The sequence below is a fragment of the Erinaceus europaeus genome, chromosome 10 (assembly GCF_950295315.1).
Source record: "Erinaceus europaeus chromosome 10, mEriEur2.1, whole genome shotgun sequence".
Taxonomy (NCBI): Eukaryota; Metazoa; Chordata; class Mammalia; order Eulipotyphla; family Erinaceidae; genus Erinaceus; species Erinaceus europaeus.
In genome coordinates, this window is record NC_080171.1 from 30,024,820 (window position 1) to 30,051,255 (window position 26,436).

Sequence of the window (26,436 nt, forward strand, 5' to 3'; positions counted from 1 at the left end):
AATTTCCTCTCAACTGGACGTGGGTGTTAACAGGTCAGTCCATAACCATAGCGTTTCTATTTTTCCTTGGTGGGGTAGAGTTCTAAAAAAACTCTGGGGAGGTTTTATTTATTTATTTATTTACTTATTTATTTATGTAATTTATTTATTTATATATTTTCCACCAGAACACTGCTCAGCTCTAGATAATGGTGGTGGTGGGGTATTGATTAAACCTTAGAACCTCAGGCATGAGTATCTTTTATGCTGTCTCCCTTTCCTTGAGGCATATCTTTTTTGCTGCTGAGGTCCAGGGAGATCTTCCTGAAACCACCATGATGGTCCTTTTCCTAAATGTGATGTTTGGACGTAACCAGGATAGGGATATATCAGTTCCATCTGTGTCACCAGCAAAGTACCCAACCCATTGTAAATAGTTTAAGAGAAATTTACTCTGACTCTTGTATCTAATTACTGTGGTATTAGTAAATAACTTTGGTGTACTATCTTTGAGTCATAATTATGGGTGTGGTATTACAACAGACCACAAAGATAGAGCTTACTTTTTTACAGTGTGTTTTATTAGTGATTAATAATGATCTGTCGATAAGAGGGGTACAATTCCATACAATTCCCACCACCAGAGTTCTGTATCCCAGCCCCTCCATATTGTTGGGGCTTGGTGCCTGCACTGAGAATCCACTGTTCCCTGTGGTTATTCCCAATGCCCCCCTTTATTTTTTCTTTCTATTTTATTTGACAGGACAAAGAGAAATTAATGGGAGGGGATGGGAGATAGATTGGGAGACTTGCTTCAGTACTCAAGAAATGTTCCACTGCAGTTGGGGAGTGGGGATTCAAACCCGGGTCCTTGCACATGTGCACTTCACTGGGTATGCCACCACCCAGCCCCCGAGATAAGAGTTTTCCAGAGTTGCCATGCTAACAATGTGCAGTGGGTGACTAAAACACCAGCTATCTATTGTTGTAGTTCTGGAATCTGAAAGTCCCAGATCAAGGTGTCTGCGGCGTGGTTCCATCTGAGAGCCATGCAGAAGAATATGTTCTCTGCCTCTCTCCTAGTTTCTGGTATCTTTGATTTGTTTTAAACATATAATTCAGAGCAAGAGTAGCCAGTGTGCCAGTTTCCTCTGTGTCCCTTTTGCTACAGGGCTACACAAAAATAAAAGGGGCTGATAAACACAACATGACTGGTAGAACATCCTCTTGCTGAAGAGCCCAGCCCATGCTGCAGCTATGCATCTTTATATCCTGTAGCTGTACCCCAAGCAGGAGGGAAATAGAAAGTCTCAGTCCTGTCAGGATACCGGAAGTTCACTGAACCATGTCTTGACAGTCTTGCAGGAAGACAGGGAGGCAAGTGAGAGATGACTTTGCATCAGCTCCTTCCATACCAGAGATTCTGCTTAGCTTTTCAGCTCAGGATGGCTTGAATGAGCTGGCTATCACACTGATTATTTCTTTTTCACCAGAACACTGCTCAGCTTTGACTTAATGCTGGTGTTGGGGATTGAACCTAGGACATTTGTGTTCTCTGGCATGGAAGTCTATTTGCATAGCAATCATGCTAGCGCTTGACTGCAAAATTGCACGCACATTTCCCATTGCTGGTATGGAATCTGTTCTAAAATAGAAGATGCACTGGCTCCATTTATAATCACAAAGGTTATTAGAGATCTTCTTAGGGCATAGGCTAGCCATTGGTGCAAATAATTATAATGAAGAAAAAAAAATCCCCGTTGTTTGTCCTAATGATTTTTTGTTTATTGTAGAAGTTTTGCTTCTAAGGTTGCTTGAAAAAAAAATCCCTTCCTTTAGTGAGAGCTAAAAGATAATAGCAAAGTTAACAGAGACTCTCAGCTAAGTTGAGGATTTTTTTTAAAAAAATCTTTATTTATTGGATAGAGACAGCCAGAAATTGGGAGGATAGAGTGTGACAGAGAGGGAGAGAGGCAAAGAGTCACCTGCAGACCTGCTTCACAAGTGGTGAAGCGATCTCCCTGCAGTGGGGAGCCGGGGGCTTGAACCGGGATCCTTATGCAGGTCCGTGCACTTTGTGCCACCGGTGTTTAATCCACTGCACCACAGCCCAGCCCCCAAGTTGAGACTTTAATGAAGAAACTTTAACTGCTTTGGGAAGACACAATAAAAATACAGATTTTTGTAAATATTGGCACAAAAGTGCTAGCAATATTTATTCCATGTTAAAGTGAAATACTGATGATGCTGTGGAGGGTGTTGGCTGCTCTACCCATATTTTGTGTCATGGTACTCCAGCAGTATCTGATGCCTGTCCTCTTGACATTGAAGCAATTCCCAGGAAATTCATCGTGTATTTTGACATTTAGAACTCTGGCACATGTGAACTGAGCTATTAAATGCTATTTTGTTGGCATTTAGTCTTCTCTGGCAGTCTAGAAAAATAGCTCACTTGTGTTGTGCTCTGCTTTGCTATGTGTGAGACCTGTTAGAGTCCAATCCCTACTGTAGGTGTCTTCCACTCTCCTGCTTCTATCTAATTAACAAACAAGCAAAAATAAATAAAATAAGTAAAAATAAAAAAGTCATTAACTTTTTTTTCAATGAATGCAGCTAAGAGAATTCTCAGCTTATTTGAAGCACTGACATAATATTTTAAATCTGAAGGAAAGCCACCCTCCTCCAAATTCTTGCTGACTATGTAAGTAATCCACTGATTGGCATCCATTTATTTACTACATCCACTTTTCAAGGTCCCTTTTGCAAAGTGATTATGCAAATTGAAAGAAGAGTGAACTGTATTATTTAAAATTCCCTTGCTTAGAGAAACTCATTGAATGCATCAGAGATAGAAATGACAGGAAAAAAAAAACTACTCTTTTAAGTGTCAAGGCTATCCTTAAAAGGACAAAATTATGAAGAGGAAAGGAAATTTTGCTTGAAGTAGCTAATTATTGCAGCATTTTCTATGACTGTTTAATAAAAAAAAGGAATTTTATCCCTTAAATATTTCATTTCTCCTACTTTTTAGTTTTAAATGTTTACTTTGTTTTATGACAAAGAGGGGGCACACAGGTATTGGAAAACTACTATATCATTAGTAGTGCTAGGTATTGAGCCTGGGGGCCCATACTATATAATAACGATTTTCCACCTGCCGAGTCACCTTCATGGCTACAATATTTTTCTATCATACGTAGTACTGAAGAAAAAAACAATCAGGGAGTTGGGCAGTAGTGCAGCGGGTTAAGCACAGGTGGCACAAAGCGCGAGGACTGGCATAAGGATCCCAGTTTGAGTCCTCAGCTCCCCAACTGCAGGGGGGTTGCTTCACAAGCGGTGAAGCAGGCTTGCAGGTGTCTGTCTTTCTTTCCCCCTCTCTGTCTTCCCCTCCTCTCTCCATTTCTCTCTGTCCTATCCAACAACAATGACATTAGTAACAACAACAGTAGCAACAAAAGGGAATAAATAAATAAATGTTAAAAAAAAGAATTAAAAAAAATTTTTTTGGGGGGTCAAAGAATAACATTAAATTTTTTATTGATCAAGAGATTCCATGGAATCCTAAAGAGTGGAAAGGCAATTTATGCCAATGATGGCATTATTTGTTGCAAAAAAATCAGATTTGAAGAGCTATTTTTTGTATTCTGTTTACTGAATCATAATGCTAGCATTGAATGTGATTTCTCACTAGTGAATAATCAGAGGACAAAAGAACAAAGCAAGTTGAATGTGACCACTATAGAAGTTATGTGATAATGTGACAGGAACATAAGATAGTAGCCATAAATTTTATAAGCAAGTTCTGCAAAATAACCAACTGGTACCACCCCATCTGGAGCCATAGTGAGGGAATCCTTGGATTTCCACGCAGATCTGATGGGACTAGACCTCTAATAGATCCCTCTCTCCACCATCACTGGTCACTCCCATCAGGAATGTCATCATAAGCCCTCTCATGGGCCACTCAAGGAACTTGCCCTCCTTATAAAGTAGCAATGGAAGGGACTGCCCCACTCTCCAAAGGGACACTGGGTCCTCCTACTCTGCCACTTGAGGAAGACTGGTCCTGAAATGAGCACAACTAGAATGTTCCCAGTTGTGACCATGGACTGTGAGCTCAGACTGACAGGGACTCAGAGGTTACACAGGTTCCTGTGCTAAATAAAAATACACACACACACACACACACACACACACACACACGGGTCCTGGGTCAGGTTGATAGGGTAACAGTTAATTTTATTCATCAATTTCTTCAATATTGGGGGCTACACTCTGCCCTAATCCAGCTTTTTAGCCCTTTTCGCAACTGACATCATCTTTCCAGACAATATTTTTGTCCACCTCTGTGCTGGCTTTCAAACTTGGGCAAAAAGTATGGAAGTCATGGCCCCCTAGGAACATACCTAAAACAGACTTTCTAGCTTCTATTCACCCTAAATCCCTATTCTTATCTGCTTTATTCCTACTTTATGGTTCCTGTTAATTAATCATTTTTTCCTGTTTTATAACTTACTGCATTTCAGCCACCAAGTTGCAGATGCTACTATGATTCCACCTGACTTCCCTGGGTAGATACCCTCACCAATGTATCCTGGAATCTCACCTCTCCAGAGCCCTACCCCACTAGGGAAAGATAGAAGCAGTATGGATCAAGCTGCCGATGCCCATGTCCAGTATAGAAGCAGTTATAGAAGCCAGAACTCCCACCTTCAGCACCAAAAAGAGTTTTGGCCCATACTCCCAGAGGGGGAAGAAATGTTAGAAGATGATTAGATAGCTCTGAACTCCAATTCTATCAGGACCCATAGAAAGAAGATGAAAAAAGGAAAGACATTTGGAAGTAGTAAAAGGTGTAGGTATAACTTGGAAAGGAAGAGAAGGCAGGACCATAGGAAAAAATGGACAAATATATAGTTAGTTATAGAAATAATAAGTCAATCCATATCTACAACCATGGGGGATCTACTTGAGTTTCCAATGGAGGGAATGGGGATACAGAACTCTTATGGTAGGAACAGTAGGGAATTATACCCCTGTTATCTTATTTTGTAAATCAATATTAAGTCACTAATAAATTTAAAATAAAGGAAAGGAAAGAAATGCAAAAGTAGTAATAGATGTAGCAGTGAAATAGCAAAGAAGTGAAGGCAGAATCATAGAAAAAATAGGCAAATTTATATTTATATAAATAGTAGTCAACCCATATCTATGACCTTGGGAGAACTACTGCAGTTTCCAGTGAAAGAAATGATGACATTTGGGTGTTGGGAACAGTTCTGAATTATACCCCTGTTATCTATTAATTTTGAAAATCAGTATTAAATCACTAATAAAAATTTAAAAATAAATAAAGTTGGGAAAAACCCAGAATAACCAACTGGTCAGGAAAGCCAAATTGCCAGAGAAATATTATAAAAGCCAAATATATAGTTTAGATACTTATCAGCTACTATAGTTGAACAAGTAATTTTTAGTTTATAAATTTGTAAGTAGATGTAATACAATATTTTTCCTTTAAATCACTCTTCAGTATTTGGGCAATTCAAAAGTAATTAAGAATTTCCTGAGAAAATACCATATTTTGTATACTTTGAAATCCTAACTGGGGGTCCATTGGAAGGTGACACAGAACCTCCTGAGCTATCTAATTATGTTAGACTTGATCTTTCACACAAACAGAAATTAAAAGCAGAAATAAGGGGCTGGGCAGTGTCATACCCAATTCAGCACATCTGTTAACATGTGCAAAGACCTGGGTTCAAAACCCCAGTCTCCATCTGCAGTGGGGAAGCTTCACAAGTGGTGGCAGAGTGCTACAGGTGTCTCTCTATCTCTCTGTCTCCTTTCAATTTCTCTGTCTTTATCAATAAGTACATACATATAAACAACAATAATTAAAAAAAAAAGCAGAAATACAAAGGGCAGATAAACCCTAGGACTATCCCACCTACAGTCTGCACTGTCCAACAGAAGATTCACATTATTAAAATTGGCCTTCACCACATCAGCTGGGGTCCTAATCGGGGAGTTCTGAGATTCCTGAACAGACATGATGGGCATAGATCTCGAATCAATCCCTCTCTCCATTGGTACCAGTCATTTCTATCAGGAAAAACACAATAGACCCCTTTGTGGACCCCCCATAGGACCTTGCTCTCAACTTGGATCAATAATGGTAGAATCTTCCATCCTCCGAAGGGAGGAAGGACAACATACTCTATTCTACAACTGAGGAAGATGGGTCCTGATATTGGGGCAGCTTGGAACGTTCCTACTTATGACCACAGAATGTGAGCTCAGATCTACAGGGATGCAGAGGTCACCTAGGCTCCTAAGATGAATATGGGCCCCAGATCACATCAAATCAATGGGTTTACAGTCAACAATATTTATACACCTTTCCCATATTAGGGAGCTGCTCTCTTCCCTGATCCAGATTTCTGGTCCTTTCTCCAGCCATGGCATCATATCCCCAGACAATAAGTTGGATCCACTTGCATATCAGATTTCAGGCTCAGGGGAAAAAAGAAAAAAAAAGCTACTATAACCACACATGCCCTTTGGAATATAACTAAAATATGCCTACTTGCTATCTACAAAATGGAGAACCCCACCAACTCTTCATCTGCACTATTCCAGCCTTTGGGTCCATGATTGGTCAACAGTTTGTTTGGCTTTGTATATTAACCTTTTAAACCACCAGGTTCCAGATGCTAGTTTGATGCCAACCAGACTTCCCTGGACAAACAACCCCACCAATGTGGCCTAGAGCTCCACTTCCCCACTAGGGAAATAGAAAGACAGGCTGGGACTATGGATTGACCTGTCAACACCCATGTTCAACAGGGAAGTCATTACAGAAGCCAGACCTTTCACCTTCTGCATCCCACAATGACCTTGGGTCCATACTCCCAGAGGGTTAAAGAATAGGAAAGCTATCAGGGGGAGGGGATGGGATACAGAGTTCTGGTGGTGGTGGGAATTGTGTAGAGTTGTACCCCTCTTATCATATGGTTTAGTCAGTGTTTCCTTTTTATAAATAAAAATATTTTTAAAAATTGGCCTTTTGGCCCTGCTGTAATAGCTGGAAAAACACAATAGATAGTGTGCCTGGATAAATTTTTCAACACTTTGTAGACTTTTATTTTCTAAAGTCACAGTTTACATAAATGTAACTTGTAGCTTTTTCCAAGTATGAGATGAACTAACATTGAGCCCAGGAAGGAGTTAGCACTAAGCACTAAGAGTGCATAATCCATCTGCCCAAGGCTCACCCATCCCTGGAGGCAGCTAGAAAGCTCCCTGTTCATTTCAGGGAATCTTAAGTAGCAGCAAAGCCTCCATTAACATATTCCCTGTTTAGAAGGTAAACTTCATTCATATGAAAGCTTCTTCCCCTAATGGCCTCTCAAAAAATTGAATTTCATGTCTTTTTTTTTTTTTTTTGGTTCAATCTTTTTATTTTACATTGAGAGACAGGCTGCTATATTCTGGCCTACAAGTTGAGTTTAGCTAAATCCTAAAACTATTTTTTTGCCCTCAGGTAAGCATTAGAAGAGTAGTGGAGAAAAAACAGAAGTGATAGCAAGTGAAATAAGGAAGCACTTGGGTTACAGAGATTCTTCAACAATGGACAGCTCACAGAGTCTCGGAGATGCCTGCAGGCTAGTCAGCCAGCTGAGTTCTGCCTTACAGTGCTGCTGCAGTGGAATCCAACATACACTGATATTTTTATCTTCAGGGAAGGTAGCAAGAGAAATAGATTTATCTTTTGATTGATTTCTATTATGACAGATCTGAGTTCCAGTTTTTACTGGAAAAAGACCAGTTACTTCAAGTTTTTTTTTTTTTCCTCAAAGGGAAGAAGAAAAATCATACAGTATCCTTATCACAGAATTGTTATTATTAAAAATATATGGCAGGGGACTGGGAGGTAGGTGTTGTCATACACAGGGACATGGATTCAAGTCCCTGTCCCCACCTGTTGGGGGGAAGCTTCATGAGTGGTGCTTCATGAGCAGTGCTGCAGATGTCTCTCCTTGTCTTTCTCCTCCAACTCTGTTTCTTATCCTCTAGCAAAACAAAAGAAAAAGAAAAACTAATAATAAAACCTCAGTAAATGTTATGTTTCCCCTTTTCATTTATTCAAGCCTCTGTAAGTCAATCTATAGATTTTTCTTTTGCCTCCAGGGTTATTGCCAAGGCTCAGTGCCAGCACCAGGAAGCCACCACTTCTGGTGGATATATTTTTTTCTTTTCCCTCTATTTTATTTGATGGGATAGGAAGAATGAGGGACAGGAGACAGAGAGGCAGAGAAAGAGAGACACCCGCAGACCTGCTTCACCACTTGTGAAGTGTCCCCATTGTAGGTGGGGAGCAGGGGCTCAAACCTGGGTCCTTGGGTTGGGTCCTTGAGTGGGTCCTTGCACATAGTACTATGTCGCTTAACCAGGTGTGCTACCACCTGGCCCCCTATAGATGTTTATTTAATGTCTACTCTGTGACTCTGGCAGGTTCTAATGACATATATTGTATAAATGAAGACCAAATTTCCTTCCCCCACCAAGATCCCCCTTCTCACCCCAATCTATGATTGTTGCCCTTCATGGCATTTACACTGCTGGAGGAGGCAGATATTAAGCAGAGGCATTAGACATCAAATTATATAATTGGGTTGCTCTATCTTATGAAGGGATTATGATACCCTAAGAATACATATTCAGGGTTTCAAGTTAAAATTTCCCACAGGAAATAGACTCAAATAAGTAATGAGATAGCGGTATGGATGAGTGTGTGCAGAGTTGGGAGTAAACATTTCTTTCCTCTGAAAAGAAAAGGTTGTCGGGAATGGAAAAGTACTAGGAAAAGTGGACTTAGTAATTGGTGTGGTCCTACCTACAAAACTAAAGTGGGTGTTGACATATCCGATATAAAATTCACTGAGCATGACCTTATATCACACAACACTGACTCTAGTCTTACATCCTTAACAATATGCCAATCAACTGAATATGTAACCATGGTGCCCAAACTATATAGCCTAAGTATGTGGCTGTGCCACTCATGGTTATGTGATTTCACTCTATAATGTTTGCACAACTATGAAATCACTAGGGATGCATTTCTCAGAACATATACCTGTCTTTACGTGACTCATGACTGTGCTTGTGTACTGACTCAAGGCATACCAGTCACTTTTTCTTGAGGGTCACTCAATTTAATTACTCACTGGCCAAAGTAATCATATCAACAACACTTATTTTGGCCTTCTCCACAACACCTTAGCATCCAGGTACATCAATAATTGCAAACAACAGTTAGTTGAGTCAAGTTGGTTTAGGGGTAGCTAGGTTGTCCCATCTAACTCATGCTGAATATAACGTGATATGACTTGGTTAGACTGTCTGAGGAGATGGAAAGATGTGTTTGTGACAAGATGTGTTTGTGTTTGGATTTTAGAATTATGATGTTGTTGGTGGTATTACAGTAGTGAGCTCATACTGATCTGACATGACCTGATATATTATGCATGGCTCCTAGGGTCCAAAGGTCTGTCCATGTATCTGTCAGTGAGTCTGCATCAATAGTGCAAACCCAGAGTATTTCACAGCACAAGATACAGGGATAGCAGAGGAGACATCTAAGAGAGCTCATTTCTATAATGCTGATCCTTAGATGGAGTTTGGGAGGTAAAACCTGAGTTCAGGAGTCACCTTAACAAGAGACCAAATCTAGGTTTGTTCATGAGGTGTGTGGTTTTCAATGAATGGCTTAAGTTCCATGAATCCTCAGGCTCCTCACCTGAAGACCTGGAGATATGATATTTATTTCTCAGTATTAAATGAGCTGAAACACTCAGAGGCACATATCCAGTTGATACATTCTTCCTTTGGGCATCTACTGAGGAGCCTGAAATATCCAGTAAGAGAGCTGCTGACTTCAAAGACTAGCTCCCTACCCCAGAAAGGGGCTCCCCAGGCCATGGCAACAGCTCCCAGAGAGGTGATATCAAGAAGCTAGAAAAAAAGAACAGCCTGGGCACAGAGGATTACATTATCCAGAAAAAGGGACATCTGTGTATCCCCCAAAAAGCACATCTGCAAAGGGCCTGGTGTGTTTGAGAGTCGCTGATGTATGTAACTAAAACAGAGCAACATAAAAACAACATTATAGTAAGAAACCCAATTCACATTCTGAGTCTAGTTTTGCCTGGGACCTAAGGATTCCTCAGCTTGCAGGGAGACTCTGCCAATGCCCAGTCAGAGCTGGCTGCAATCTTGTGTCAAAATCATGATCCCATTAGCCTCAGAACTATTAATACTCTATAGACTAGTAGACAGAAAACCACAGGCAGTGAAATAACAGCTGGTTGGAAGTGATGAAACTTTAAAAGGACACAGCAAAGAGGCCTGGCGTGAAACCACAGCAAATCCCAGGCTTGGAGCAACAGCCCCTATCACTCTTTCCCTGCTGGCTGGCTATGCTGGAAAGTTTGGGACTTGAAAGATCCATAAGGTGGGTGTGTGAAGCCTGCTTATGGCTCCACCCTCATGTCATTTGCTGCTCCAGCCCAGGAAGAGGCAGTCAGCAGAGATCATTTCTGAGCTCTCAGGAATTCTGCCTACCAACAACACATTTTTTCCTCTTTGCTTCCTATGATTTTCCCTGGCAGTAAAGGCTTGGGCATGGGCAGAGCAACTGAATCAAGGTTACCTGTCCTTCCTTTCCTCCTCCCTCCCTGCCTGCCTCCCTCCCTCCCTCTCTCCCTCCCTTCATTCTTTCCTTTTTTCTTTCCTTTCTCTATCTCTTTGGCCTTCCTTTATTTTTATTCTTATGCTTTACTTACTTATTTTCGGGAAAGAGGTACAGAAATAGAAACAGAGAGAAACCAGAGCATTACTCAGCTCTGGTTTATAGTGGTGCTAGGGATTGAGCCTAGGGCCAAGGAGTCACAGATATGAAAGTCTTTTACAGAGCCATTATGCTATCTTCCTCAGCCCCTCCCCCTCCTTTATTATTATTATTTTTTTATTTGACACAAAGGTCATTGCTGTAACTTTGTTACAGTCACTGTTCCTGGTGGCTTTTTTTTTTTTTTAAAGAGAGTGAAAGACAGAGAGAGATAGAGAAGGAAAGACATCTGCAGCACTGCTCCATTGCTTTGAAGCTGACCCCTGCCAATGGAGAGTGGAGACTTGAACCCAGGCCCTCATGCTTGGTAATGTGCACTCTACTGTGTAAGCCAACACCGGAATCCCTGTTGCCAAGTTTCTGAGCTCCCAGTGGTTTCTGAATCTGGAGGTGAAAGTCATGGTGAAAGCATAAAATCAACTAGTCACACATCTTTGCTGTAGGACAGATGTTTCTCAGGTGGGCCTGGAGATGAGTGTGATAGCAACTACCCAGGAATTACCTTCAAAATGTATTTGGAGACTCCACCCCATAGGCAAGGGAAACAAAGCCAAAAATGAGCAAATGCAACTATGTCCAATTAAAAAGCTACACATGAAAAGAAAATTTCACATGGATCACAGGAAACCCAACAAATGGGAAAATATATTTGGACACTACACTTTAGACAAGTGGTTGATATCAAACATCTATAAAGAATTCATACAGCTCAACAAAAATAAAAAAGACAACCCAATAAAAAAAAGTGGAAAAAAGATATAAATAGATGATTCTCTACAGAAGAGATACACATGGCCCACAGGCATATGTTGAACTGCTCCAGTTCACTCGTCATTAGAGAAAAGCAAATGAAAACCACACTGAAATACCACCTCACACCTGTGAGAATGAGATCCATCAATAAAACAAGAGAAGGTAAGTGTTGGAGACAATACGGAGAGAGAGGAACTCTACTACATTGCTGGTGGGAACACAAATTGGTACAGCCATCATGGAACTATATGGAGAATCCTTAAACAAATACAAATGGAAATACCTTATGATCCAGCAATTCCACTACAAGGCATATACCTAAAAGAGATATTAACACTGATTCAAAGGAATATATGTACCCCCATGTTCATAGTGGCTTTATTCACAGTAGCCAAAATATTGAAGCAAACAGAATGCCTTTCCACAGATGACTGGATAAAAAAGTTATGGGATATATATTCAGTGAAGTAATATTCAGAAATAAAAAAAAGATGATATTGTGTCCTTTGAGATAACGTGGATGGAATTGGAGAAGATTATGCTTAGTGAAGTAAGTAAGGAGTTGAAGGACAACTATAGAATGGGCTCATTCATATGCAGAATATAGAGAATTGAACATACTAATGTGAAAAAAGTGTCAACTTATATCTAAGACTGTGGGAGAACTATAGTGGCTATCTATGGGGGTGGGGATGGGACACAGACCTGTGGTGATGGGAAAGGTGAAGAAAAAAGAGTATACTGTAAACTATTACTCAATTAAAAATAAGAATTACCTACTTTTCAGGGTCTGAGAAAACATCTCAGATGCTTTCCTTTTATTATTTTCAATGATAAATCTTTTTCATGAGGATGGGAAGTAATTAGAAAACCCTCCCTTGCATAGTTGGGGGAAAAAAGTCTAGAAGGTCCTCAAAAAGTTAAGCTTAGAATTATCATTTGAAGTATAGCTGTACTCCTAAGTATAAACACTAAGAACTGAAAATATAGGTTTACACACACAAAAAAAATTCTACAGGGATGCTTACAACATTGTTCATAACAGCCCCCATGAACAAAACAGAACACCCAAATGTCAACCAACAGATGAACAGATAAATGTAATACATCAAAATAATGGACTATTATTCATTAACTAAAGTAAGTGAAATGCTGATCAAACATGGGTGAAAATTGAAAACATAATGCTAAGTGACAGACGTCATAACACAAAAGTTCACAAAATGTATGCTCCTGTTTAAATGGAATATTCAGGTGAGACATATAGAGACCACAAGTAGGCCAGCAATTGCCAGAGAATAGGGTTTAGGGATAGGAAACTAATGGGCAAGGGTCTTTTTGGGGGGGGGGAGTAATGAACATATTACAGAATTAGGAGTGATGATTTCACAACCTTATGAATACACTAAAAAGCATTTTAATATACAAGCACTCAAAATTTTGAGTTGTATGTTGTAAAATATTGATCTTTATGATATGTGAATAATTTATAAATTAAAAAGGCACTCTCCAAAATCTAGATTTGTGTTTAGAAATTCACATGCTTAGCTTGGATCTTGGGCAAAGTTGCTTCATTTTTGGCACTTCAGTTATCTATAAAGGGATGTATTTTCTTCAAGGGTGAAATCTTGATTCTCATACAAGGATCAAATGAACCATTGTTTAATTCATCAATTATAAGTATTATTATTATAAGTAAGATGTCAAAAACAGGTCTAAAGATGAATTGAGAGAATGCAAAATATATAGTCAATAAAGGATACTTTTTATTATTAGTGATTTAATAATGGTTTATAAGATTACAGGGGCTACAGTTTCATACCACAGCCACCACCAAAGTTCTGTGCACCCCCCCAACCAGAATTCCCACAAAATTTGAGAGACAGTCTAGTTATTTGTTTTTGAACTTTTGTGTGTTTTTGGCTGGTGTTGGTGCACCTGGTTGAATGCACATGCTCCCATGCGCAAGGACCCAGGTCAAGCCTTCAGTCCCTACTTGCAGGGGAAAATGTTTCATGTATAGTGAAGCTGTGTTGCAGGTCTCTCTCTGTCTCTCTTACTATCTCCTTCTTATCTCTTAGTTTCTGTCTGTCCCATTGAATAAAAGAAAGGGGAATAAATGAAAAAGAAAGTTTGTGCATTTTAATTGTCTTTATTACACCTATGAGTGAAATCATCCGGTAGTTGTCTTTCGCCTACTTACTTCACTAAGCATAATCACCTACATTTTGTTCTGTAGGTTGCAACACCATCTTTTTAAAATTTCAGAACAGTATTTCACTGAATATATAAGTGATATGAATTTTTAAATAAATAGAAAACTCTGTTCATGAATAAATAACTGTACTCTACATCATTCATTTGGATTTGTATGAACTAGCATCGTCTGCACTGCTGTCAGTTTCCTGTACCTTAAAAGGTTGTAAAGTAGCTCAAAGCAAAGAAAGGGCAGAAAGAAGCCTAGAAAGAAGTGCTAGAAAAGCAACCCAGTGATCAAAACATTTTATTTGATTCCAACTTTCCTTGGCTTGTACTTTGGTATTTATATGTCTGAATTAGTGCTCATGGTTAAAACAATACTATTTACTCTTATGTCCATTCAATCGTAAAAGTTCTTGCAAGGGTTAAATGAGTTAGAAAATGCAAAGCTAAGGCACCAGGTTGAGCATACATGTTACAATGTACAAGGAGCCACTACAGTAGCTCTAAGTCAAGAAGGAAGACAATAAAGCAGTGTCACATAGAACAGAGGCACTGATTTATTTTTGTTTTCCTTCCTTCTTTTCTTCTATTTATTTATTTTAACTTTTTGTTCTTATTGTTGTTGCTGCTGGGGCTTCACAACTCTGGACTTTTTTTTTTTTTTCCTTCAGATAGAGACAGAGAGGGAGAGATACCACCACAATACCAAGCTTCCCGTAGTGTGCTGGAAGCTGGTCTCAAATCTGGATCTCACACATGGCAAAGCTACTGTGTGAGCATTGTGTCAACTACTGAATCCGTTCTGAGGCACTGATTTCCTGTTTTGGCCTCCAGGGCTATTGCTGGGGCTCAGTGAATGTGACCCACATAGTCAACGACTGCCACCTCTCCAGATTCAAAGGAAGTCTTGAAACTTTACATCAGGCTCAACCTGACGCTGTTGACTGGCTTCGGAAGAAGGGCAAACGCTAGAAGAAGTGAATTGTGAATCCACTGCTTCTGGAGGCTATTTCCCCCATTTTTGTTGTTGTTATTGTATTGTTGTTGTTACTGTTGGATAGGACAGAGAGAAATTGAGAGAGGAGGGGAAGACAGAGGGGGATAAAGATAGACCCCTGAAGACCTGCTTCACTGCTTGTGAGTCAACCCCCCCTACAGGTGGGGAGCCAGGGACTTGAACTGGAATCCTTGCGCTGGTCCTTGCTCTTCGTGCAATGTGCACTACTGCCTGGCCTTGGCACTGGTTTCTTAAAGTGCTTGTAAAGTGAAGGTTCTACCCGATAATTTTGTTGTAATGATAGAGCAAATTGTGAATTCAGTATCATCATATCTTACTTAATGGTTGGAAAAAGGAGGCTAGCAGGATTGACTGAAACCTGATCCACCCTGGTTTGTGCCTTGGTGTTGCCACACTCACGCTCCCTGCTCAGAGCAGGTGTGGGTGTGTGATGTGGTCAGGAGAGCACCAGAGGAATTCTACCCTATCAGGAGAGATACTTTGGCAGGAGGAGAGCCTTCCCGGTAGGGAAATGGTTTAAATAGAAGCAGAAAGGTAGGGGAATTAGAAGGGAGGGGAATTCTGTAGAAATGAGAAGTCTGATATAGCATGATGAGGGGAGAAGCAAATAACAGTGTTCGACTGTAAATTTACAAAGAGAAGGGTGGAAGTTAGAGGTTATAGGGGAGGTGTATAAAGCAAATTTTGCTACTGGAAGCCTTGTAATTTCTCTTAGGCTGGTGTTGTCAAGCATTTCGTTTTTTCTAACACAACCTACCCTGGTTCAGTTAAAGTCAGTCTGTGATGGAGACAGGTGGGGGCCCGGAGTCTTGCCGACTTGGCCTTCCCCACCTCCAAATGACAGAATGTGAGACAAATCTTTAGGCTCATCGGTTTCTTCAGAGGCCCTCTGTCTGTGGAGGGCCATTGTGCAGAAAGCTAGCTGAGCTGGGTGGAAATGAGAATTGATCAAAGAAACCTGGAATTCTACTGTCAGTGGCAAATAAGAGATAGTTGTTGCCCGCCATGTGAGCAATGGAGGCTACCTCGGGGAGGATAAAATGCACAGTTGAGGTAGAGGGCTGGAACTCAGTGGGTTAGAATCAGGAGCAGGAGGTTAGAGAACCCAAGAGGGAAGGATAGCTCTCAGCATCTTTGAATTCTGACTGTTGGTAGGTGTCACGTGATTTCTATATTCATGAGAGAGTTTATTAACCACATGTTTAGGTCACTTTCTTTTTCTTTTTTTAAAATTTTTATTATTTTTTATATTTATTTATTTATTTTCCCTTTTGTTGCCCTTGTTTTTCATTGTTGTTGTAGTTATTATTGTTGTTATTGATGTCATTGCTGTTAGATAGGACAGAAAGAAATGGAGAGAGGAGGGGAAGACAGAGAGAGGGAGAGAAAGATATAGACACCTGCAGACCTGCTTCACTACCTCTGGAGTGACTCCCCTGCAGGTGGGGAGCCGGGGTCTCAAACCAGGGTCCTTACACTGGTCCTTGCTCTTCACACCACATGCGCTTAACCCGCTGGGCTACCGCCCGACTCCCCTCTAGGTCACTTTCTATGAACATCTGTAGCTGAACATGTACTATGTTCATGTTGAAGGCTGTCCTCAAAATTGGGGGGACAGAGGGACTTAGAGCAGAAGGGTTTTCTTCTTCCTTCTTTCCTTTTCTTTTTACTACAGCACAGCTTACTCAGCTCTAGTTGATGGTGGTGGTGGCGGTGGGGGTGGGGGTTGTACCTGGAACCTCAGAGCAGAGTGTCAGGCATTTGAGTCTTTTTGCATAACCATTATGCTGTCTCTTCTGCCTGCAGGAGGGTTTTTCAATTCCCAAGAGCCTCGTTATATCCACATAGGAGGGTGATTTAAGTAGGAAGCTTTGGACTAAGTCCTCTTCTGATGCTAGGTTGTCTTTGGACTCAAAAGATCTTGAAGCAGGATACCATATACTAAATGTCACTATAGTTTATATACTAAATGTCACAGATGAAAGAGTCTACTTACACTAAGCAGTAGAAATTTACCCATAGTCCTTCTGATTTCAAAGTCACACTGCTCCTGGTTTTTAATTCCAGAACTTGCTTAATGAAAGCTTTAGAGAATCAACAAAACAAAAAATCTGTCTAGCCAAGCTGCTGAGGAGAGAAATGGCCTTTCAGTATTGAAAGGAATATACATGTTAGATTTTCCCCATTGCAAAGAAGAACCCAAGTTGTGGAATTTTCTCGGCAAACTGTGAAATGTATTTGTGTACAGTAACGTGTGTGTAATATTCAGGGAGGTTTATTAGAATCTGATAAGCTTATTTGTTGCTCATGAACAGACCAGGCATGCTGAGAGTAACAATCTAATTATCTGAACTGCTGGTAACCAAGATACTGTCTCCCAAGATTAATGTGTTTGTATTATGAGTCTCCCTCTGTGTGAGAGACAGTGGTCCTAAATAAATTGCACCAAATTGCTGTAACGAACAATGAAAATAAATCAACTCCTCATGTCAGTTCTGGACTGGGGCAATTTCCACTGTGGTTAGGACAAGGCTACTCTTACAGATGAGCACTAAAGCAAAGCAATTTGTGGCCCGTAAAGAACTATGACTACCTCTCTTGCCTAAAGAACTTGTAACTATTCTCCAAGGTCTGTCACCCACCACTGCCTTGGATTGTATCTTCTTTTCTGCAGAGGTTCACTTTGCCCTGTGACTTTTGACCCTGTCTGGAAGCATTCACATAGCCCTGGAGGCTGTCTCACCCACGAATGAGTTGGTTCTTCCAATTAGAAAGTGACTCTAGGCTATATGAATCACATTAAGTGAGATAAACCAGAAAGAGAAGGATGAACACTCATGAGCAGAATTAAACAAGAACCAAAAGTGGAAACACACAGTAGAACTTGGACTATGTTGGTGTATTGCACTAAAGCAAAGGACTCAGAGGAATGTGGGGCTGGGGGTGGGCTTTCAGGTTCTGGTGGATGATGGTGGAGGAAGACCTGGGCTGGGGATGAGAGTAGATGGCAGACACCTATCATGGTGAGATGGAAAATTTTACCTTTTTGTCAACAACTGTACTGCAAACCATTAACTCCCTCAATTAAAAAAAGGTGACTACAGGGCTGTAGTCACTAAAGGTGACTACAGCATAATGTTTATGCAAAAGACTATCATACCTGAGGTTCTGAGGTTCCAGGTTCAATCCCCAGAAGCACTGTAAACTAGAGCTGAGCCGTTCTCTGATCTGTCTCCACCCCCCGCCCCATTAAGTATTTGTAAAAAGGGAGTCTAGAGTCACATTGCTTAGGTCCACACTCCAGCTTCCTTATTTCCTGTATACTCTTGCCAAACACAGGAAGGACTATTTCTTTGTCTGTAGTCAGGATACTGTTGCAAAGTTATTTTATGTTTTTTTGTTGTTGTTGTTGTTGTGGACACAAATGAGTTCTGTGTTTAGAATGTGGAGGACAGTGCCTAGAACATAGTAGTAGGTCCTTAATAATACGCATCATGGTTATCCTTGCTAAGACTACAGAATATGATGGAAAGTATACTGGAGGTGGAATCAAGACAGCTGGGTCCAAATCCCATTTCTGTCAACTGATTTCTAGGTCTATGGATGTGGGAAATGTCATTTCACTCCTGAAGTCCCATCAATAAAAGATAATATCGTTTATCTGAAGGAGTTTCTGAGAGAATTAAGTAGAAATGCATGTGAGAAGAGAGATAAAGTTACCACCTAGTGACAATATATTTCAAAGACAAATCTCTGCCAGTTAGTTGGCCCCAAGTGTAACTGGTCCTCCCTCTTCCCCCCCCCCTCTCTCTCTCTCTCTCCCTCTCTCATTGATACCAAGGTTATCACTGGGGCTCTGTGGCAGCACTATGAATCCACTGCTCCTAGCAGCCATTTTTCCCTCCCTCCCTCCCTCCCTCCCTTCCTTCCTCCCTTCCTTCCTTCCTTCATCTCTTTCTCTTTCTATTTTATTAGATAAGACAGAGATAAATGGGTGGGAGAGACAGGGAGAAAGAAAGAGAGATATCTGCAGACCTGTTTCACCACTCATGAAATTTCCCCCCTGTGCGAGGGGAGTGGAGGCTTGAACCTGGGTCCTTGTCTGTGTTAATGTGTGTGCTTAACCTGATGTACCACCACCCAACTCTCTACTCTGCTTTCTCGCTCTCTTTCCCTTTTTAAATCTCTTTTTAAATTTTTATTTATTTTATTTATTGAAGAGAGAAGTTGAGCAGGAAGGGGAAGGTAGGGAGCGAGAAAGACATCTGCAGCAATGCTTCCCTGCTTTCAAAGCTTTCCTCATGCAGGTAAAGACTGGGGACTTGAACCTGGCTTCTTCTGCTTTGTAACACATGTGCTCAATTGAGTGAGTCACTTGCTGGCCCTTTCTAAGCCTCCCACTTATCATCTGTAAAATGGGGACAGCAGTGTTAATTATTGTTGTGGGGACTGGATGGTTTAGCATTTTATTTTCATCTTTTTTTTTAATTGCCACAGGATTATCTCTGGGGCTTGGTGCTGGCATGATGAACCCACTGCTCCCAGCAGGCATTTTCCCATTTTACTTTATTTGATAGGGCAGAGATATTTAGAGGGAAGGATTAACAGAGAGGTAGACCGAGATACCTACAACCCTACTTCACTGCTCATGAAGTGTCCATCCTGCAAGTAGGGAGCAAAGGTTTGAATGCAGGCCCTGTGCATGGGAATGTGTGCACTCAACTGCCTGACCCCTGCAGTTTTTGACCCGTGTTCCACTAAGCACTTAACAGTGATGAGCAGATGAGTCTTCCTGAATGTGGGATCCGAGTACAGTGGTTCCTGAAATGCCTTTGAGATACAAAAGTGTAGCCAAGACTTGGAAGCCCTGGTCTAATTCTCTCCCCGCAACATCTCACTCTTCTTTCTTGGGTGTCAGAAACTAGCTCTGAAGCAATGATCACATTTACAGGTATCTGTGAACTCACCTGAAATGACTTCAATAGGTAGCCTGTCAACTTCTTGGGGTTCTTGTCTGGATTAATAGGCTGATGTTGGTAAATGTGTTGAGGTCCCTGGAGTAAGTGACCAAGACATTATGTGAATAGAGCTGTACCATTTGGAGTTATTACTCAGTGGAAAGAAGGCCAGACTGTGTCTCTTGGGACATGCTCAGCTCCTGCTCTCTGCTGCTGTTACTATGACTTGGAGTGCATCTCATGTGATGTACAGACACTTAGCTAACTGGGAGACCAGAACTTTGCCTTTGCACATGCATTTTGAGATATGGTTTTCACCCAAATGCCTTGAGAAATGCCTAAGATTTTCTAATCCTATTAGAACATAATTACACAGATTTCCAAATTTCCATTGCAATCACTGCATCTATCTCTTTCCACTAGAGAAAATACAACTGAAATGCAATGCCACAGAAATAATTGGCTGACACCTATCTTGGGGGACAAGTAGAACTGTACCCCCTATGACAGCAACCTAGTATATCAACATTTCCTCAAGAAAATGGTATGTAAAAAAAGAAAGAAAGAAATACTCAGCAAGCTTCATTTTCTTGCTTTCTGTAATGTATCAGGGCTTAACCTCTTGAAATGTTGCAGGTAAAAACAAAAGTCTAGTGAGGGTTGGAGAGGGCACATCTGGTAGAGTGCTCATATTAACCTGTGTAAGGATCCAGATTCAAGCCCCTGGTTGCCATGTGAGGGAGCAAACTTCACGAACAGAGGAACAGCACTGCAGGTGTGTCTCTTCCTTTCTATTCCTCTCTGTTTCTCTTGGGAAAGGAAAATAAATCAATCAATATGAACGCTACTGGGATCAGTGGAGTTGTTGTGCAGGCACTGAGTCTCAGTAATAGCCCTGGTGGCAAAACAAAACAAAAAAACAGAGGTCTATTTGTTTACTTCTTTACTTTTCTCCTTCTTTCCTTCCTTCCCTTTCTTTCTTTCTTTCTTTCTTTCTTTCTTTCTTTCTTTCTTTCTATCTTTCTTTTTTCCACCAGGTTTACTGATGGGGCTCGGTGCCAGCACTATGAATCCACCACTCACAGACACCATTTTCTTTTTCTTTTTTCTTTTCTATTTTATGTGATAGGACAGAGACAAGTCAAGTCAAGGGGTGAGGGAGATAAAGAGGGAGAGATAAAGAAAGACACCTGCAGACCTGCTTCACCACTCACCTGTGAAGTTTCCACCCAGCAAGTGGGGAGCGAGGGCTGGAAAGTGTGTTAGACTGGGTGTGCAGCCACCTGGACATCCTGCTTGTGTGTTTCTTATATGAAAAGCTGTTTTCAGTTAGCACTCTCAGTACTGCTAAACCACAGGTGACAGGGAAGGAAGTATGAGAGGGTGCAGAGAGGACATCCACCTTGTTCATGCAGCTCTGATCAATTATTCCATTTATCACGTGATTCCAGGGACAGGAGTCATTGCATTATGGGGTTTATCGAGCTCAGATTGTGGAGACCCCATTTACTCCTCCAGAGCTCTGTGCTCTGATTAATAATACATGGTTAGCTACATAGTTAAGTAGAGTGATGGACACCTTTTATTGGTTGTCTTTAAGACTAATTGAATGAAACTGCATGACCAGAGAGCAGTGGTTTGTAGCTGTGCTGATAAGCATGTGTACTCCCATTTGTAAGCTATGAAACTACTTTTTTTTGGGGGGGGCAGGCGGTGAGAACCCTGTAGAGCTCACACATTACTACACACAAACCAGAGTTCAAGCCCCTGCTTCCTACCTGCAGGTGGATGCTTCACAAGTGGTGAAGCAGGTCTGCAGGTATGTCTTTCTCTCTGCCTCTCTATCTCCTCCTCCACTGTCAATTTTTCTGTGTCCTATGTAATAAAAATAGAAAAAAAGGGCTTGGGAAATAGCCACTGTGAGTGGAATATTTGTAGTGCCTGCATCGAGACCCAGTGATAACCTTGGTGGAAATTTAAAAAAAAAAAATCCTTTCCAACATTGAGCTCTGGTGGAAATACATGTCCTTGTAGGTGGTGCCCAAATTCTTTTAGAGACTGGATCCAGAGTTCCCTAATTATTTTTCTAAGGGAAGTTTACCTTTTGGCACTCATAAAAAATTGAGGGTAACTCACATATCACTTTAGGCAAAGCAACAGAATAGAAATCATCAGCCCATTTGGTGGAGATAGTACTTGACAAATCAGTTAAAGCTTGGTTACTAAAAAGCAGAAAAAGAAATAACGAGGGAGAGAGAGAGAGAAGAAAGAGAAAGCAAACAAGGCATTCAGCCCACAGGGGCATGTTCAGTGAATAAAATATTTCAGTCAAAACCTGAACACCAAGGGATGGATGGTGACACCTGGTAGGACACTAGTATCACCATGTATAAGGACCTGGGTTCAAGGCCCTTTTCCCCACTTGCAGGGAGGAAGGCTTCATGAGTTATGAAGTAGTACTGCAGGTGTATCTCTTTCTCCCTCTCTAGCTCCAACTTCCTTCTCAATCTCTCTCTGTTTCTATAAAAAAAACAACCTATAGTAGATTAACTACATAGGCACCAAACTTCAACAATAAAACTGGTGGCAAAAAACAAAACCCCTAAACATCAAAACACAGAAATTAAGAACCATGAAGATAGTGAGCAAATAACTCATGGGGATATTGAGATCTGTACTGAGTGTGGGACAGGGGATATGGGGTTGTGATGTGGTTTATGATTTTGTGTGTGTGTGTGTGTGTGTGTGTATGTATGTATGTGTGTGTGTAACTTAGACCATGATTTCTTCCCTGCTCCTAGTGATCTTTTTTGACAGTATCTATGCTGCACTACCTCCCATGGGTTGAAGACCCTTAGAACCTCATTCCATGCCTCAGGGGGGCTGAGTCGAGTGAACTCCTCCCACAGGCTACCTGTTCTAGGGTTTCACCTAGGTTTGACCAAAGAGCAGTGCTCATAGGAAAAGGAGCAGAACAAAGCAATGAATTACCCTTCTGACCTGCTTGTGTTACTGGCATCAGTTAAAAGCTCTCTACCAAAGGACACAAGACTAGTCAAATGGCCCTCTCTGTGAAAAAAAAAATCATTCTTTCTGTGTTGTTTTGATAAGCATTTCTTTTCTCAGCCCTTCAGGTCTAAGACTGCTCATGGTCTCCCAGTGCCAGTGGGGTTACTGCAACAACCCTGGCTGCTCATGCACTATACATAGTCCCTTTATCAAAATTGCCCCAGTGACCCTGGCTGAGTGGGGCATTTGAAGAAAGGAGTTGTTTATTTGTGTGGGAGTGGGAGAGAGAGAGAGAATAAGAGAGAATAGGGCACTGTTAAGTCTGGCATATGGTGGTTTCCAGGTATCTGGAGCTGGGGTCTCAGGCATAAAAGTCTGATACACTATCCCTCCACTGTATCCCTGACCTGTTGAGTGAAACATTTAATTCTCACTTGGACCCAAACCCAGGCAGTATCCTCAACCCTGCTTATGGAGATGAAGACCTGGGAGTTCTGGCTGTATAGATAAATTGGCCAAAGTTATAGAAGTAGCAGCTGATGAAATTGTGTTCCACCCTTCATGAATACAAAGAAAAGTTGTCTTGGGGCCGTGCGATAGCACAGCGAGTTAAGAGCACATGGCGCAAAGTGCAAGGACCAGCATAAGGATCCCAGTTTGAGCCCCTGGCTCTCCACCTGCAGTGAGGTCATTTTATAAGCGGTGAAGCAGGTCATCAGGTGTCTATCTTTCTCTCCACCTCTCTGGCTTCCCTCCTCTCTCGATTTCTCTTTGTCCTAACCAACAACAATAACAGCAATGACAACAACAATAATAATGACAACAAAATGGTAAAAAGTGGCCTCCAGGAGCAGTGGATTTGTAGTACAGGCACCGAGCCCCAACAATAACCCTGGAGGCAGAAAAAAAAAAGAAAAGTTTTCTGGATATCATGATAATTAACATACACAGCTGAGCCCTGCGTATTATTAAAGGAGACAGTGTTATACTTCAGTGGTGTCAGAAATCAGGTGAGGAAGACAGATACACTGACCACATTTCTGAAGCTAAGAAAAAAATCAGACACTTGCCTAGCTTTAGAGTTAGTCAGTGGCTAACTTGGAACTGCTTGATTGACGTCCGTATTTGCCTTGGACCCTTATGTTATTATTTTTACTATAAGTCATGTAATAGTCGGAATCATGTACTGAATTCTCCACCTCACTATTTCTTCCCTTAACACACTTCTTCTAAGTAATCCTTTCAATAATGAGGAAGCTTCTTTCTTCTTGCTTAAACAAGAAACTGTCTTTGATCTTCCACAGCTTTCCATTGATTGAATTTAGATATTGTCTAACTCTCTTCTCCATTCTTTGAATGGACAGAACAAGTTGGTACTAAACGTTCAACATAATGGACCAACATTTAAGAAGCACTAAGAGCTCTTCCACTCAATATTTTCCCAGAACAGAGAAGTATTTCCAATTATCTTGTTTTCCTTTAAACCTAGAATCAACAAATGAATAACAGATGTGAACTTCCATGAAAGGCTACTTAGTGAATGCTGGCTGTTCTTGCTTGTTGGAAACCCTTTAGCAGGGGTTCTTTGTATTTCTGTTCTCTTGAAAACATTTGGCCCCTTCCCATATTTGCTTTTTTCCTGATCTGAGGCACACTTCACACAAGTGAAGTCATCGTTATAGCAAGCATTATTCACTGCATATGATGACAGTCTTAAGTAGATTTCACTTGTTGTCCTTTATTGGACTCATGGTGTGCATATGATTGCTTCAGTGTGTCAAGTTCCAGTATTTAGTACATTTACTATTTCTGCAATGTTAGATTTCAGCTCAAAGATCACTTGTTTAAGAACTATGTTCCTGAATCTACAAGACTGTCCTAGACTTCTAAGATACATTCCATTGCCTTTTGGATCATTTATAAGAGGTTTTTTTTTTTTTTTTTTCTTCCTTGAAATGGATTTACTTTTTACAGCAGTTTCAAATTCCTAGAAAATTTTAACAAGAGGAATAGAAATTTCTCACATTCCTCCCACTTCACAGAGAATAGCCTCCCCCTCCTTATTAATATCTCCCACCATGGTGATACATTCATTAGAATCAATAAAGCCACATTTTGTTATCACCCCAACTCCATAGGTTTCATGAGGAGTCACTCTTGCTGCTGTGAAAACCCACTCCGTGGGTTTTGGCAAACATATAATGACATGTACCCATTATTGTAGTATCACACAGAGTAGATGCACTGCCCTGAAAATCCTCTGTGCTCTACCCCCCAGTCCCTGGCAAACATTGATCTTTTCATAGTCTCTGTAGTTTTGCTTTCTCTAGAATGTTGTATAGTTAAAATAATATACAATGCAGCCATTACAGAGTATCTCCTTTTATTTGTTAATATATATTTATTTTTCTTTTATGTGTTTTCATGGCTTCATAGTTCATTTTTGAGTGGTGTATTTTTCCATTGTCTGGGTGTATTATGATGTATTTATCCATCCACCTATTGAAGAACATCTTGCTTGCTTCCAGATTTTGATAACTGTGAATAAAACTGCTATAAACATCTATGTGCAGGTCTCTGTGTGGACATAAATTTTCAGTTCAGTTGTATAAATGCAAAATAACGATTATTTAATCATATGGTCATAGCATGTTTTTTTTTTTTCCGAAACTGCCAAAGAGTCTTTCAAAATCACCGTACTATTTTCATTCTTATCAGCAGTGAACAATGAAAATTCTATTTGCCCTACATCCTTGTCTGCATTTGGTGTTGACAGTGTTTGAGGTTGAGGACACTCTAATTGACATACAGTGATATCTCATTTTAACGTTCAGCTCCCTAGTCATATATTCTGGTGAGCATCTTCTCATGTGTCTCTTTGCCACCTGTTTGTCATCTCTAGTGATGTGTCTGTGCAGATCTTTTGCTCAGTATTTAATCAGGCTTTCTGTTTGTTTGTTTCCCCAGTGTAGATGCCTAATACCTATGTTCCTCAAGAAACAAAGTAATTGGACTTGGGGAAATGTGGAAACATACACTTGTGATAGCAAAACAAAACCACCCCCTGTGTAAATCAGTATTTCCTCAATATAGTGATATTAGAGTTGGGATAAAAGAAAAAAGCCCTTGGTGGTAAGCAATGTGACCCCCCTCCCTTAATGCCATATACTCATTATCTGACTTAGAGCCTACAGAGATTAAATAGGTGTTTTTTTTTTTTTTAATGAAAGAGAATGAGCATGAACTTGAACACTGCTCTCATAAATAATGAAATAGTTGACAACATTACTGATACCCGTGTTTGCCAATTTCTCACTTGGAGTCCAAGAGTAATTTACTTGGTCTTTCTAAGTCTTGGTGTCCTCATCTGCAAAGGGAAGATAGTCATAAAACTAAAGTTTCTGACAAGAATTATATATACTAATAAATACAAAAGCATTGGAGCATATGGTGTAGTGTCAGTTGTTTTACAAGGTATTACTTAGAAAAGCTCAAGGTGTTCTTTAAATTACCATTTCAGGAAAACTCTTGTTGCAGGATAGTTTTCATCTAGTTCTGTATTTAAATCTAGTTACAAAAAATAAATATTACATTAAAGC